The sequence below is a fragment of the Ananas comosus genome, linkage group 1, assembly GCF_001540865.1.
Source record: "Ananas comosus cultivar F153 linkage group 1, ASM154086v1, whole genome shotgun sequence".
Lineage (NCBI taxonomy): Eukaryota > Viridiplantae > Streptophyta > Magnoliopsida > Poales > Bromeliaceae > Ananas > Ananas comosus.
In genome coordinates this window covers 5,199,872-5,213,602 of record NC_033621.1, presented here as the reverse complement: position 1 = coordinate 5,213,602, position 13,731 = coordinate 5,199,872, and the positions used below count along the sequence as shown (strand labels likewise).

The 13,731-nt window shown below is 48.4% G+C and overlaps 1 long non-coding RNA gene across 1 annotated transcript; it reads right to left on the bottom strand.

The window, feature by feature from the left end:
• LOC109718999 lies at positions 766-2,251 on the bottom strand. The gene is made up of 2 exons (XR_002218584.1): positions 1,812-2,251; positions 766-971 (listed from the first exon to the last, which is right to left on the bottom strand). It is a non-coding gene; the product is annotated as an uncharacterized LOC109718999 (long non-coding RNA).

Genomic DNA, 13,731 nt, shown 5'->3' with positions numbered 1-13,731 from the left:
AGATCCACAAATCCACAATCTAAAATCACATGCATAAGGAAAATATCACTGATCCACTGAAGCCAAATCACCAACATTCAAACAAACATGAGGATCGTCTAACTGAACCATTTATTATTAAAACTACTAAGTACCGAAATGAAAGTAACCAGGTTGACGGTTGCTATACCAGACTAGCTAGATCGTCCTCCCGTCGAGCCCAAAATCTAACTCCTCGTCCATGTCACCTGGGGGGAATGGGAGGGTGAGAAACTGCAACCATAGTTTCTCAGTGGGTACGACAGAGCCACGAAGGCAAGTCGTAATCACCGAAAACCAAATGAGATAGATAAACAAATATATACGCTGATATGAGACAGAACTACAGATATGAGCATAATGTGATATAAGAGCAACTACAGTAGTAATAGAAACAGGATAATAACTGAGAAAGAACGAAACTACTACTGTAACCAAAAACTCAACTGATTGGATGCCTCAAGGGTAAATAGTCCAAACCAAACCCAATTTGATGCCGCTATATTGGTCCGTAGACCTCAAGCGTTACTTGTCACAGAGCAGACACTGTGTCACGTCCCGTTATCGCCAATTTGGTCGATCCGGGCCCGTACACAGACGCCGAACGAACAGCACCTCCTCTGTTCGCCCAAGGCTCAACAACAACGGATACATGTATAAAGAAATTAAACAATTCCCAGGATCACATTTCAATATACATGGCTTGCACGAAGGCAAGCAACAATCACAAGTGATAGTAAGTCTAACTAAACATGAAATCCACTGTAATTTAAAACATTACATAACTAAAACATTTAGTTATATACATGCTTATATACATTCAATTACATATCTCTGTACATCAAAATGGATGATACATAAACTCAAAATGGTATACCACTAGTACTCGGGAGTCCGCTAGCTAGACTGCTGGCTCTTGCCTCGATCCTCGGCCACAATACTCGCACTGGAACCTGTATGGTTAGTGGTGTGAGAACTACAAGAAAGTTCCCAGTGGGTTCGGCTGCCGACTTCGCCGACTCACCCACTAGGTCTACTCAGGCATATGTAGACAAGAAAAGTAAGCAAATAGTAACCAACTATAACATGTAACTACTACAATGCCTGTACAAAGCTGAAAGGAGTAACAGATATGAAAACTGTAAATATGCATGCATGCTTTTCATTAACTTTACCCAATCTTTTGGTTAACCCTCTGGTTAACAGCTGGACAAGTACGTTAGTCCTGGGGCAAGTACGTTAGCCCATAAATTTACCCAATTCACTGGTTAACCCTTTGGTTAACAATAACTCACCAACGAAATCCCTCACGGGCCCTAAGCTGCCTCCCGATGGGACCGTCTGTCGCACAAGTACGTTAGTGCTGGGGCAAGTACGTTAGCCCAACAAGTGACTACTCCGGAGCTCACTGCCTGGGGGGAGCGACCACCACCAAGCTAAAAACAGACTATGTGAGTAAGATCTGATCCTCCTTTAGAGGATTCAACTGACAACAATGTCACAACTTAACTCTAACTAGTTCTTTATACTAGTTTCATAATTCCATTTCTCGATGCTAACTAAATCTCTAGTTAGAATGTCACCAAGTTTACTATTGTTATAGTCCACGCATTCATAGGGTTCTATGTCCACATTCTAAGTTCACATTTTCTCAATATTGATAAGCATTCACATATCCAAATCTCACTTTCACAATGCCACTACCCTACAATGCATGACTACAAAGTAAATATGCTCAATGAATAATCATAGACATAAAAGGTGATTCAAAGAGTTCGGATAGCACCACCCACCTGTAGTGGTGTCAATCAACTAGAATCCACGTCTCGGAAAGCGTCGACGACTATCTCTCGCGACTCCGTGCAAACAGGACTAGAGCAGCCTCTACCGTAATTAGCGTGTCGCCGACCTATCGGAAAGTCAATTTAGACTCTTGGGCATGTTTACTTTTCACTTATAAAGGATTAGAAAAGATTAAACTAGAGTCAATACTCATATTTTTCCAGTTAGCATTTCAATGCTATATAAAGCGGCAACTATAGCCGAAAACCTTCTTTTGGCGATATCTTTGCGTAGGTTCGTCAGATTGCCGAACCGACTTCGCCAACGCGTTTCCTTTACCCTCAATTTGGTTTACACGCGGTCAATTTCGCATTAGGACTCTTATTTTGCAAAAGTGCATTAGTGAGGTCAGTTTCTATAAAAATCCTTTTCGATGCAATTTCACAATTCAATTCCCTCTTTTCTTTCATTTTTCCTTTTCTTCTTTCTTTTCTTTCTTTCTTTCTTTTCTTCCTTTCTTTCTTTTCTCTTCTTTCCTTGCTTGCTGCCCCTGCAGGGCAGCAGCTGCTGCTGCTGACAGCAGCTGCTCCAAGCTGCTGCTGCTGCTGCTGCTGCTGCTGCTGCTGCTGCTGCTTGCACTGCTGCTGCTGCTTGCACTGCTGCTGCTGCGCATGCTGCTGCTGCTGCTGCTGCTCAGGCTGCTGCTGCTGAAGCTGCTAGCTGCTGCTGATGCTTCTGCTGCTGCAAGCTGCTGCTGCTACTCCAGCAGCTGCTGCTGCTGCTCAGGCTGCTGCTGCTGCTGATGCTGCTTGCTGCTGCTGCTGCAGCTGCTGCTGCTTGCTGCTGCTGATGCTGCTTGCTGCTGCTGCAGCAGCTGCTGCTGCTCGCTGCTCCAGCAGTAGCTGCTGATGCTACTGCTGCTGCTGCTGTTCCTGCTCACAGCAGCAGCAAAGGCTGCTGCTGCTGCTGCTACTACTAGTAGCAGAGAGAGGGGTGAGAGGGAGAGATCACAAAGAGGGGAAAAAGACTAGAATTTTACCTCTTTTTCTTTTTCTCTTCTTCTTCTTCTTCTTCTCCTTCTCTCTCTCTCTCTCTCTCTACGTATGGGCTGAAGAGGGAGGGATAAGAATGGAGGGGGCTGCCTGGCAGGTTTAGTGGAATTCCACTAAGCCATATGAAAATTACCATTTTGCCCCTCGACTTATCCGTTTAGCCGCGCGGATCAAATACCTTTCGCAGGCCCTTCCGAAAGTCCGATTGAGCTCAAATTTGACAGGAATGCTCGTTTTTACTTAACAAGTCCACTGAAATTTTAATATTTCAATTTCGACCCCGTTTGGTTACTGCGAACTGTCCCGAACTGTAATCTTCATCAGATAACTTTCGGATGCTATTTCTCTCTCTACAGGTGTCAGAATAATGTGAAACTTGAAATCTGGCCTCATACCAATGTTCCTGACATCTCCGCCAATTTTCATAATTTTCTGACACTGTGCATTTTCTACTAATTTCTCAGTCCCGTTCTTTACAGAAAATTCCAGTTCTTTTGTTTTCGCTCCGATTTCGGCACGAGTCATTCCAGACTAACTTGGGTACTCCATAAATTATCTCCGAGCCTCGCTTTAATTCTTTTAATCAAAGTTAGCGTCAGAATTCCGAAAATTCTATTTACATTTCGTTTCGCGCCCAATTTGCGCCGAAACACTTATTTATCATCGGAATTCATTCTCACGCGTCCAAAATCACTCGGGGAAGACGTCCAACTAGCTCAATCCTCACTTTGATCCAATAGATCAAAGTTGACATCGCAGCTTCAGGATGCCATATATTACACACTGCCAACTTATTCATGCGTCATCGATGACCTATCCGGATACGTACACCCTTTGGTTGGTGGCCAAACAAACCTGGTGTCTAGAATACACAGTGCTGTGACTAAATTATGCTGATATGCTCAAAACAAAAATCGGCAAAAAGAGACCGGTGCCTTGGCCGAAGCCAGGTGCAAGGGCGTACAACGCCGAACCACGATCAACCAGATCGAAACACATGACAAAGGAGTCGATGTGTTGCCTGGACCCAAGATCCACAGATATACAGTATCTATATGCAACCTGCTCTACATGTCTATCAACAACTAACAAAATGCAACCAACAAGGTAAGATATACGAATGATAATCAAAGCAAAGACATGTAGAGACTATGATACTGATATAAAAGAACAGAGGAAGGGTGAAACGATCTCACCGACTACCAGCTCGAAGCACCCACCTGTACTAGTGTTGCACCTGTCTCCCAACTGTACACGATCGTCAACCGGGCCTACGAAGGTCCACCAGGTCAGTAACCAACCCACTAATCCAAAGTACGAGACTCACAAACCCCCACACAAGTCCCCGAATCGGTTTTCTAAAATCGATCACCGTAACTCACCGGAAGTCCCGAAAACCATACCGGAACTCCATCGGGACCCACTAAGTGTACCGAAACTCACCAACTCATATCACGAGTCATCCGCTGCCACAAATCACTCCGATTTGGATGTCTTGGCAGCAAACATAAGGTAACACTACTATACAATTATCGCCAGATAATTGTACAAATCCGAGTTTCCGGAAGTGTCTATTTCGACACCGGAACCCACTGTCGCTCACCCGTCATCATCGAACCCCCTATATGACGATGGTGACCAGCCGACAAGGCTCAGCGACAACTCACAGGGCAACCAAACCACGTCAGAAGAAATCCGAACCGAAACCGCATTCTTTTGGCGAATTTCGCCGAAAAACGCACCAAAATCACCTTTTCGATTTCTGCAAAGACTACTGGATCATGGACAACTAGTCCAGAGGTCACCACACATGCCTACACACTGCCCACAGTAGCCACTAGGTGCACAATTGCATAAAATCCCCTCTATTTACATAAAATCCATCATTTTATGTAAATCGAGAGACTTCTATGGCTCGTTCTCGCAAACCGAGGACTTCTAAGTTCCGCCTAGATACGTACTGACAGGTCTCGACGTGCCGGAGGCCGTGGTCATGATCCGGAGCACAACGGCTCACTGTGGGAGGCGTGGAAGCAACCCGAAAATTCTACGAACAGCGCGCAGTCGGGGAAAAACGCACCAAACAGAACAATACGACATCGCTGATCCAAAATAAGGTGAGCACTGTGATCAGCCCTGATCCACGATCACCGTGCTCACCTCCAGAGGCATCGGAATAACCTCGGATCGCCGTAAAAACGCACATAATCCTGAAACAGCAGCCAAAAAGGCTCTAACGGAGCGACACCGCCGAAACAGTGGAAAGGAGTCTCCTCGACAGAAACTAAGGTAATCACGATGATCAGCAATTTGCCACGATCATCGTGCTCCCTTCCGTAGAGATCAGGGATGTAACGCACTGGACCTTTGCAAATTGCGAGGTTCGAGTGTTTGGATGTATTTCGAGCTTTTCCACACTTGGTGGAGGGTTATAGAATGTTTTCCGACCTAAAAAAAGTTTGAAAATTAGAATTCTGGACAAGTCCTGAGAGTTTTACTCTCGGGGACCGGTCCCTGGAAGGAGAGACCGGTCCCCCAGTGAACAGTGTTGCGGCAGCCCTGAGGCAACCGGTCCCTGGCGGACGAGACCGGTCCCCGAGCGCGCCTTCGCAGAGAGAGACCGGTCCCACGCGGGGAGAGACCGGTTCCCGAACGATGGTTTTTCGGGTTCGCAGCGAGAGACCGGTCCCTGCTGGGGAGAGACCGGTCCCTCTGGGCGAAAACTGCCCAGTTCGGGCTGTTGCAATATTGGATTTTTGAGGGGCCTCACAGGATTTTGTTACAAGAGAAGGCTTATATGGCCACTTCTCCTTCTCCTCTTCCTCACTTCACCATTTCTTTTGCTTCTAGAGAGAGAGAGAGTGGGAGAGGAAGGAGAAGGAAGGAGAAGAAGAGCTTGTAGAGGATTTGGAGCTTCATCTTCACCCTTTCTTCTCCCTCTTGGTGGATTGGAGCTTGCCTTTGGAGCTTGGTGGTGGACCAAACTTCAACCCTAGGGCATTTTGAGCTTGGATTGAAGCTTCTTTGAGGTTGGTAGCCCTTTCTCTCCATCTAGACTTTGGATTTGAGATTTTTCTTGTGATGAAACCCTAGAAATGAGATTTAGGGTTTGATTTTGGGCTTTTTGAATCTAGGGCTTTTGGGGCTAAATTGATTGGTTTAGAACCTTCCTTGGGCTTGGATTGGGAGGGTTCTAGCTCTCTTTTGGAGCTTTGGAAGAGATTTCTTCTCTTGAGCTGAATTTTGGCCATTTTTGCTTCTAGGTTAATGTTTGATCTTATGGTTGGTCGTAACGCTCTCGTATCTCTTCGCTGATTACTTTTAGGGTGTCGTGAGACTCGTGGACAACTCCGTTCGGCGAATCGAAGAGCACGCGACGGTTCGGTGGGTTTGACTTAGCCACACAATGAGAAATTCTCATTTGTGCTTAATTAAGTATCGTTAAATGAAAAAGCATGCATATTCTTGTTATATGTATTATTTGTGAATTTTAGAATGCTTAAAAGGCCTATGTTACATATGATGAAATTGTGGACCTCTATGTAGTAGAGAGTAGCTTGGTAGGCCTATAGTTGCATTTAGCATTCTTTATGAGACTTGGTTTCATGCTTCTATAGTGTAAATGACTTCGGATTCATGCATTTAAACTTGAGTTTACTTGTGACATGAAAGTTGACACGATTGCCATTTAGAAGGTATGTGAACAAGAGAACTAATGTCATCAAGCGGCATTGAGCTCGGGACATGTGAGAACCTAGTGGATAGGGCCATTGAGGGATTTGGGATACAAGTTGAACATCAAATTGCCTAAGTGTCATCAAGGGGCACTAGGCGTAGCAAATGTTGAAACTTCACATTGTGACTTAAACTAGATCTTTGGGATGCTAGTGACCATACCATGTTAGAGACATGAGGATTGGATATTTGAGACTTGGACTATGCTTGCTTGCCATTTGTGCTCATTCGCACATGCTTGTGAGGGTCGCTCCCTACAAGCCGGCACTCCGGAGTTAGCCTACGCGACTTATGTTCGCTCGTGCGGTATTGAGAAGCCTACGGGGTCGAGTGGGACAGACACATTCCAAGAGTAGGGATGTTGGGCTACCACAGGCACTTAGGCGGCACAAGCTGGACTACCTTTGGTAGGTCCTTAATTGGAAATGGAAATCGACACGGTGTTGAATATGAACAATCACTACTAGATAGGATTAGTAGTTGGATTACTTGGACACGCTTATGATATAGCATTGGTACATTTAGTATACTTGCCGGTTTCATTATTGCATCGTAGTATACTCGGTTGTTTGGATAGAGTTTACCCTTATGCATTGACATATTGCATCGTGAGGTTTACTTGTTTATTATGTTGAGACATATTAGTATGCATTGGACATATTATCTTATGATAGCGTAGATGTACATCACCATGGCATCATGCTTACTTGAGACATATGGGTTAGCACTTCAATTATGCTTTCTTACTGTTGTTACTGTTATCCTTATTGTTGTTTATTATACTTACTCCTTTTCTTTTGGGGCCTAGTGGTGCGATGAGCTGAGGTCAGTAATTGCCCACTGGGAACTATAAATTATAGTTCTCACGCCCTCTTTTTCTCGATGTTTTTCAGAGCCTTCCACTCAGGGTGAGGCCAGGGATCGCGGGAAGGGAGTTGCTTCGAGCTAGCTTCCTTCGAGGACGAGTTGCTAGGTGGTCTACCTCTCGATTTCTTATTTTATTTTGCGAGAGGTTGAGGGTTTTACCAGTGTACTAGAGACCACCATTTTTGTACTAGTGACAGATATTGTACTACTTATGATTTCTTTTATTGTCTAGCTTTACTTCTCTACTTTGGTGTAGATGTTAGAACTTTACTCGCTCTGATATCATTAGTTGCTAGTTATTTCACTTCTTTTATTTGTTCTATCTCTTGCTTTTACTTCCGCTTTTCTTGTAGACGCCTTATATGTGTAGACATATGGCGGGTCTGGGCACGCTACCGGGAGGGCCTCCGCCGGTCCCGGGGCGTGACAGATTAATTTGGTATCAGAGCCTAGGGTTGAGTCTTAGTGGACCTAGCGAACCTTAGGCCGGTTGGACTATAGGAATTAGGCTCGTGAGAGACGAGGTCTAATTGACTTGTGAGCGAAAGTATTATGATTGGGTTTATGACAACTCTAAAAAGTTAGAGTTTGATCGGAGTGTATGGCTTCTAACTTCGCGGAGGGTTACGTTGGCGGCCGACAACGTAACATCGGGAGTTAGTAGTGAAGGACACTTCCTTACTTTCGCATGATTTGGGGTTTTATCTATTTGAGCGGGGATGCGATAGCGTGGGTTACTAACTTGCGCTTTTATGTTTTGTAGTGACGATGCCGATTACACGCTCCCAGTCTGCCGGGGCGGATGATGCGGCACACCCCGAGGAGGTCGAGACCTCCGCTACTTCCGGATCTAGTGAGGTCCGTGACTTGAGGGCCCAGCTTGCGGTTCTCACTGATCTGTTGGCGCAGCAGACGGCAGCGGCGCAGCGACAGGCTGAGGTGGCTCAGCGGCAGGAGGCGCGGATGAAGCATCTTGAGGACCTCCTACTTCAGCAGGCGGCAGCTTCGAGGGAGACCCAGGGTCCCACACCGCCAGCACCCGTGGTGGACGTCGCACCGAGGGCGCAGTCCCCCGCGCCCAGTTCTTCACGTGCGGCACCGGCGACCGCACCTCGGGAGGAGGTGGCTGCGGCACTACCTGTTCAGAGACCGGTGACAGGAGCAGCATTCCCCGTGATGGCCGAGGGAGCCGAGCGGGATCGGCTCATGGAGCGCCTCAGTGAGTTCAGGAGGTGCAGCCCGAGGACGTTTGATGGCGAGAACGTCGACCACTGGATTGTTGAGAAGTGGTTGATGCACATGGAGAAGCTGTTTCGAGACACCTTTGTGGAGGAGCGGGACAGAGTTTGGCTCGCCACTCACTTTCTGGACGGCGAGGCCTACCGTTGGTGGTTGGATATCCAGGACAACCCCAACACCGACTTGGCAGCGATTACTTGGACTAGGTTCAAGGAGCTTCTTCTGGCGCACCACTTTCCTACCAGCGTCAAGAGGAAGATGGAGCAGGATTTGCGCAGCTTGCGCCAGGATGAGCGGTCAGTGGCTGAGTACGAGAGGGAGTTCTCCCGGATACTACACTGTGTACCGTTTGTTGTGAGGGACGACGAGGACAAGGCCCGCATCTTTGAGCGCGGTTTGCGGCCTTCTATCTTCCGGTTGGTGCAGTCTTCCAACCTCCAGACCTACCGGGAGGTTGTGGATCGAGCTTTGATAGTGGAGGCAGGAGCGGCGGATCTGCAGGAGCGTCGCGAGAGCTTGGAGAAAGGGAAGGGCAAGAGGCCCGCGGCTGAGGGTGCGAGTCAGACGCACTCACGGAGGCCGCCGAGGCATCCCAGGAGCAGGAGCCAGTCGCGAGGACGCGGCCAGTCTACCCAGCGAGGAGGACCCGATCGTCGCCAGGCCCCCCGCTGCGTGATCTGTGGCGGTCCTCATTACCCGCGGCAGTGTTCACGCAGCCGGGGCAGGTGCTTCTTGTGTGGCCAGGAGGGCCACTTCCAGTCGGACTGCCCGAGGAGTCCATTGCCAGCGCCATCTGCGGCATCTGCACCAGCATCGCCAGGTCCCAGCCAGGGGACATCTTCTGCGCATCACCAGGCAGGACGGCCGCCAGTTCTGCGACAGGGGGAGGGGTCACGACAGGCCCCGAGCGGGCGCATGTACGCGGCCCAGACTGAGGAGGCGGCGGCAGCCGAGAATGTGGTCGCAGGTATCATTTTACTTCATGGTATTCGAGTTAGAGCTTTGTTTGATACCGGTGCATCGCATTCATTTATAGACCGGCTGTTTGTCGAGTTGCATGGCATCCCACTTGTATCTTTGTTACATCCGGGCCGAGTTGTGGTACCCGATCACTCTTTAGACATTCGGTAGTTTTGCCCCAGTTGCCCTGTTAGGATTGGAAATTGGATCATGCCCGTGGACTTGCTAGCCTTGCACAAACTCGGGGAGTTTGATGTCGTGTTGGGCATGGATTGGCTGACCAAGAACTTTGCCACCATCGATTGTAAGAATCGAATGATGACATTTAGAGAGCCGGGGCAGGCGGAGGTTGTGTACCGAGGATGCCAGAGTTCGCTGTTTGCGATGACGATTAGCTCCTCGCGAGCTAGGCAGTTGATTAGTAGAGGTTCCGTAGCCTATTTGGCCACTGTGGTGTTGAGGGGTGGTAACGACGCCCCTAGGATTGAGGATATCCCCGTGGTGCGGGAGTTTCGAGATGTGTTTTCAACGGAGCTTCCAGGCATGCCTCCTGATAGGGAGATTGAGTTCGTGGTAGATCTCGTCCCCGGGACTACCCCGATCTCAAAGGCGCCCTATAGGATGGCACCAGCAGAATTGAAGAAGCTGAAGGCACAGTTGCAAGATCTTCTGGACAAGGGTTTCGTGAGACCGAGTGTGTCACCTTGGGGAGCACCGGTTCTGTTTGTGAAGAAGAAGGATGGATCACTTCGTTTGTGTGTGGATTATCGTGAACTTAACAAAGTTACGATCAAGAACAAGTATCCATTACCGAGGATTGATGATCTATTTGATCAGCTCCAGGGATCTTGTGTATATTCCAAGATCGACTTGCAGTCGGGATATCACCAGTTGAAGATCAAGCCTGAGGATGTGTCGAAGACGACTTTTAGAACACGGTATGGACATTATGAGTTTACGGTTATGCCGTTTGGGCTTACTAATGCCCCGGCAGCTTTTATGGATTTAATGAACCGTGTTTTCAAGCCTTACCTGGATAGATTTGTCGTGGTGTTCATCGACGACATTTTGGTCTATTCCCGAAGTGACGCGGATCACGAGGAACACTTGAGACTGGTACTCTAAGTGCTTCGGGAGAAGAAGCTCTACGCCAAGTTGAAAAAGTGTGAGTTTTGGCTTAGAGAGGTGGCGTTTTTGGGCCATTTGATTTCAGGATCAGGGATAGCTGTGGATCCAAGAAAGATTGAAGCTATTAAGGATTGGCCGAGGCGGACGAGTGTGACCGAGATTCGAAGCTTCATTGGTTTGGCCGGCTACTACCGACGGTTCGTCGAGGGATTTGCGAAATTATCTACTCCCCTCACGAGACTCACGCATAAGGGCACCAAGTTTATTTGGAATGATGCGTGTGAAAGGAGTTTCCAAGAGTTGAAGCAGCGATTGACGACTGCCCCGATCCTTACCTTGCCGACTGCTGGAGCAGGGTATGTGATTTATAGTGATGCTTCCTTTAATGGATTGGGCTGTGTTTTGATGCAGGACGGGAAAGTGATCGCGTATGCATCTCGCCAATTGAAGGACTATGAAAGGAATTACCCCACTCACGACTTGGAGTTGGCGGCCGTAGTCTTTGCATTGAAGCTATGGCGCCATTACCTCTATGGCGAGCGATGCGAAGTATATACGGATCACAAGAGCTTAAAGTATCTATTCACTCAGAAGGAGTTGAACTTGAGGCAGCGCAGATGGTTGGAACTACTCAAGGATTATGATTTGACGATACTTTACCACTCGGGCAAGGCTAACGTGGTGGCGGATGCGCTAAGTAGGAAATCGACGGAAAACTTAGCGATGCTTATGGTCACTCAACCGCCGTTGATCGAGCAGATGAAGCGGTTGGAGTTGGAGGTGGTGGCTCCTGATACACCTTCGAGGTTGATGACTTTGGTGGTGCAACCTATACTTTTGGAAAGGATTAAAGAAAAGCAAGCTTCCGACTCGGAGTTGCAAAAGATTCGAGCTAAGATGGTTGATGGTTGCACCGGTGACTTCACTTTAGACGGTGATGTATTGATGCATTTCCGCGTACGACTTTGTGTACCGGCGGACTTGGGCATCAAAGAGGATATTCTGCAAGAAGCACACCGAGCACCGTATGCTGTACATCCGGGAGGCACCAAGATGTACAAGGACTTGAAGTTGCTTTACTGGTGGCCCGGGATGAAAAAGGATGTTGGTGAGTTTGTTGCTAGATGTCTAACTTGCCAACAGGTGAAGGCTGAGCACCGAGTTCCTGCGGGGAAGCTGCAGAGTCTACCGATTCCAGTGTGGAAATAGGAAAAGATCACCATGGACTTCGTGATGGGATTGCCTCGCTCACAGGCCGGGCATGACGCTATTTGGGTGATTGGGGATAGGTTGACGAAATCGGCACATTTCATACCTATCCACACTACTTGGACTGGTGAGAGACTCGCACAGGTTTATTTGGATGAGATTGTGCGATTGCACGGGGTACCTACTTCCATAGTATCAGATCGAGACCCCCGTTTTGTATCCCATTTTTGGAGGAGCTTGCAGGACGCTCTGGGTACGCGTTTGGACTTCAGTACAGCTTTCCACCCCCAGAGTGACGGGCAGTCGGAGCGTACCATACAAACTCTCGATGACATGCTTCGAGCCTGCGTGATCGACTTCCAGGGAGGATGGTCGCAGCACCTACCGATGGCAGAGTTTGCTTATAACAACAGTTATCAAGCAAGCATCAAGATGGCATCGTTCGAGGCACTCTATGGACGGAAGTGTAGATCGCCACTTCATTGGAGTGAAGTTGGTGAGAGATTGGCTTTAGGCCCTGATGTGCTCCAGGAGGCAGAGGACAAGGTTCGCATCGCTCGGGAGCGTTTGTTGACGGCCCAGAGTAGGCAGAGGAGTTATGCTGACAGGCGGCGACGAGACTTGGAGTTTCAAATTGGAGATCATGTCTTCTTGAAAGTCTCGCCGACTCGAGGAATTAGACGATTTGGAATCCGGGGCAAGTTGAGCCCCCGATATATTGGACTGTTTGAGGTTTTGGAGCGTGTAGGCCCGGTAGCGTATCGACTCGCTCTACCGCCAAACCTATCGGGTATACACAATGTGTTTCATGTATCGGTCCTAAAGAAGTACATCCACGACCCGGCTCATGTTTTGGACGCTACGCCTTTGGAGCTGAGGGATGATTTGAGCTTTGAAGAGCAACCCTTGAGGATTGTGGCTCGCGAGGTGAAAAGATTGCGGAACCGAGAAATTCCTTACGTGAAGGTGCTTTGGAGCAACCACGACGAGCACGAGGCCACTTGGGAGCTGGAGAGCGCACTGAGGGAGCGCTATCCCCATCTTTTTCAGATGGAGGCTTGAGGTATTTGTCATTTCGAGTTTCGCGGACGAAACTCCCTTTTAGGAGGGGTGAATGTAACGCACTGGACCTTTGCAAATTGCGAGGTTCGAGTGTTTGGATGTATTTCGAGCTTTTCCACACTTGGTGGAGGGTTGTAGAATGTTTTCCGACCTAAAAAAAGTTCGAAAATTAGAATTCTGAACAAGTCCTGAGAGTTTTACTCTCGGGGACCGGTCCCTGGAAGGAGAGACCGGTCCCCCAGTGAACAGTGTTGCGGCAGCCCTGAGGCAACCAGTCCCTGGCAGATGAGACCGGTCCCCGAGCGCGCCTTCGCAGAGAAAGACCGGTCCCACGCGGGGAGAGACCGGTTCCCGAACGATGGTTTTTCGGGTTCGCAGTGAGAGACCGGTCCCTGCTGGGGAGAGACCGGTCCCTCTAGGCGAAAACTGCCCAGTTCGGGCTGTTGCAATATTGGATTTTTGAGGGGCCTCACAGGATTTTGTTACAAGAGAAGGCTTATATGGCCACTTCTCCTTCTCCTCTTCCTCACTTCACCATTTCTTTTCCTTCTAGAGAGAGAGAGAGTGGGAGAGGAAGGAGAAGGAAGGAGAAGAAGAGCTTGTAGAGGATTTGGAGCTTCATCTTCACCCTTTCTTCTCCCTCTTGGTGGATTGGAGCTTGCCTTTGGAGCTTGGTGGT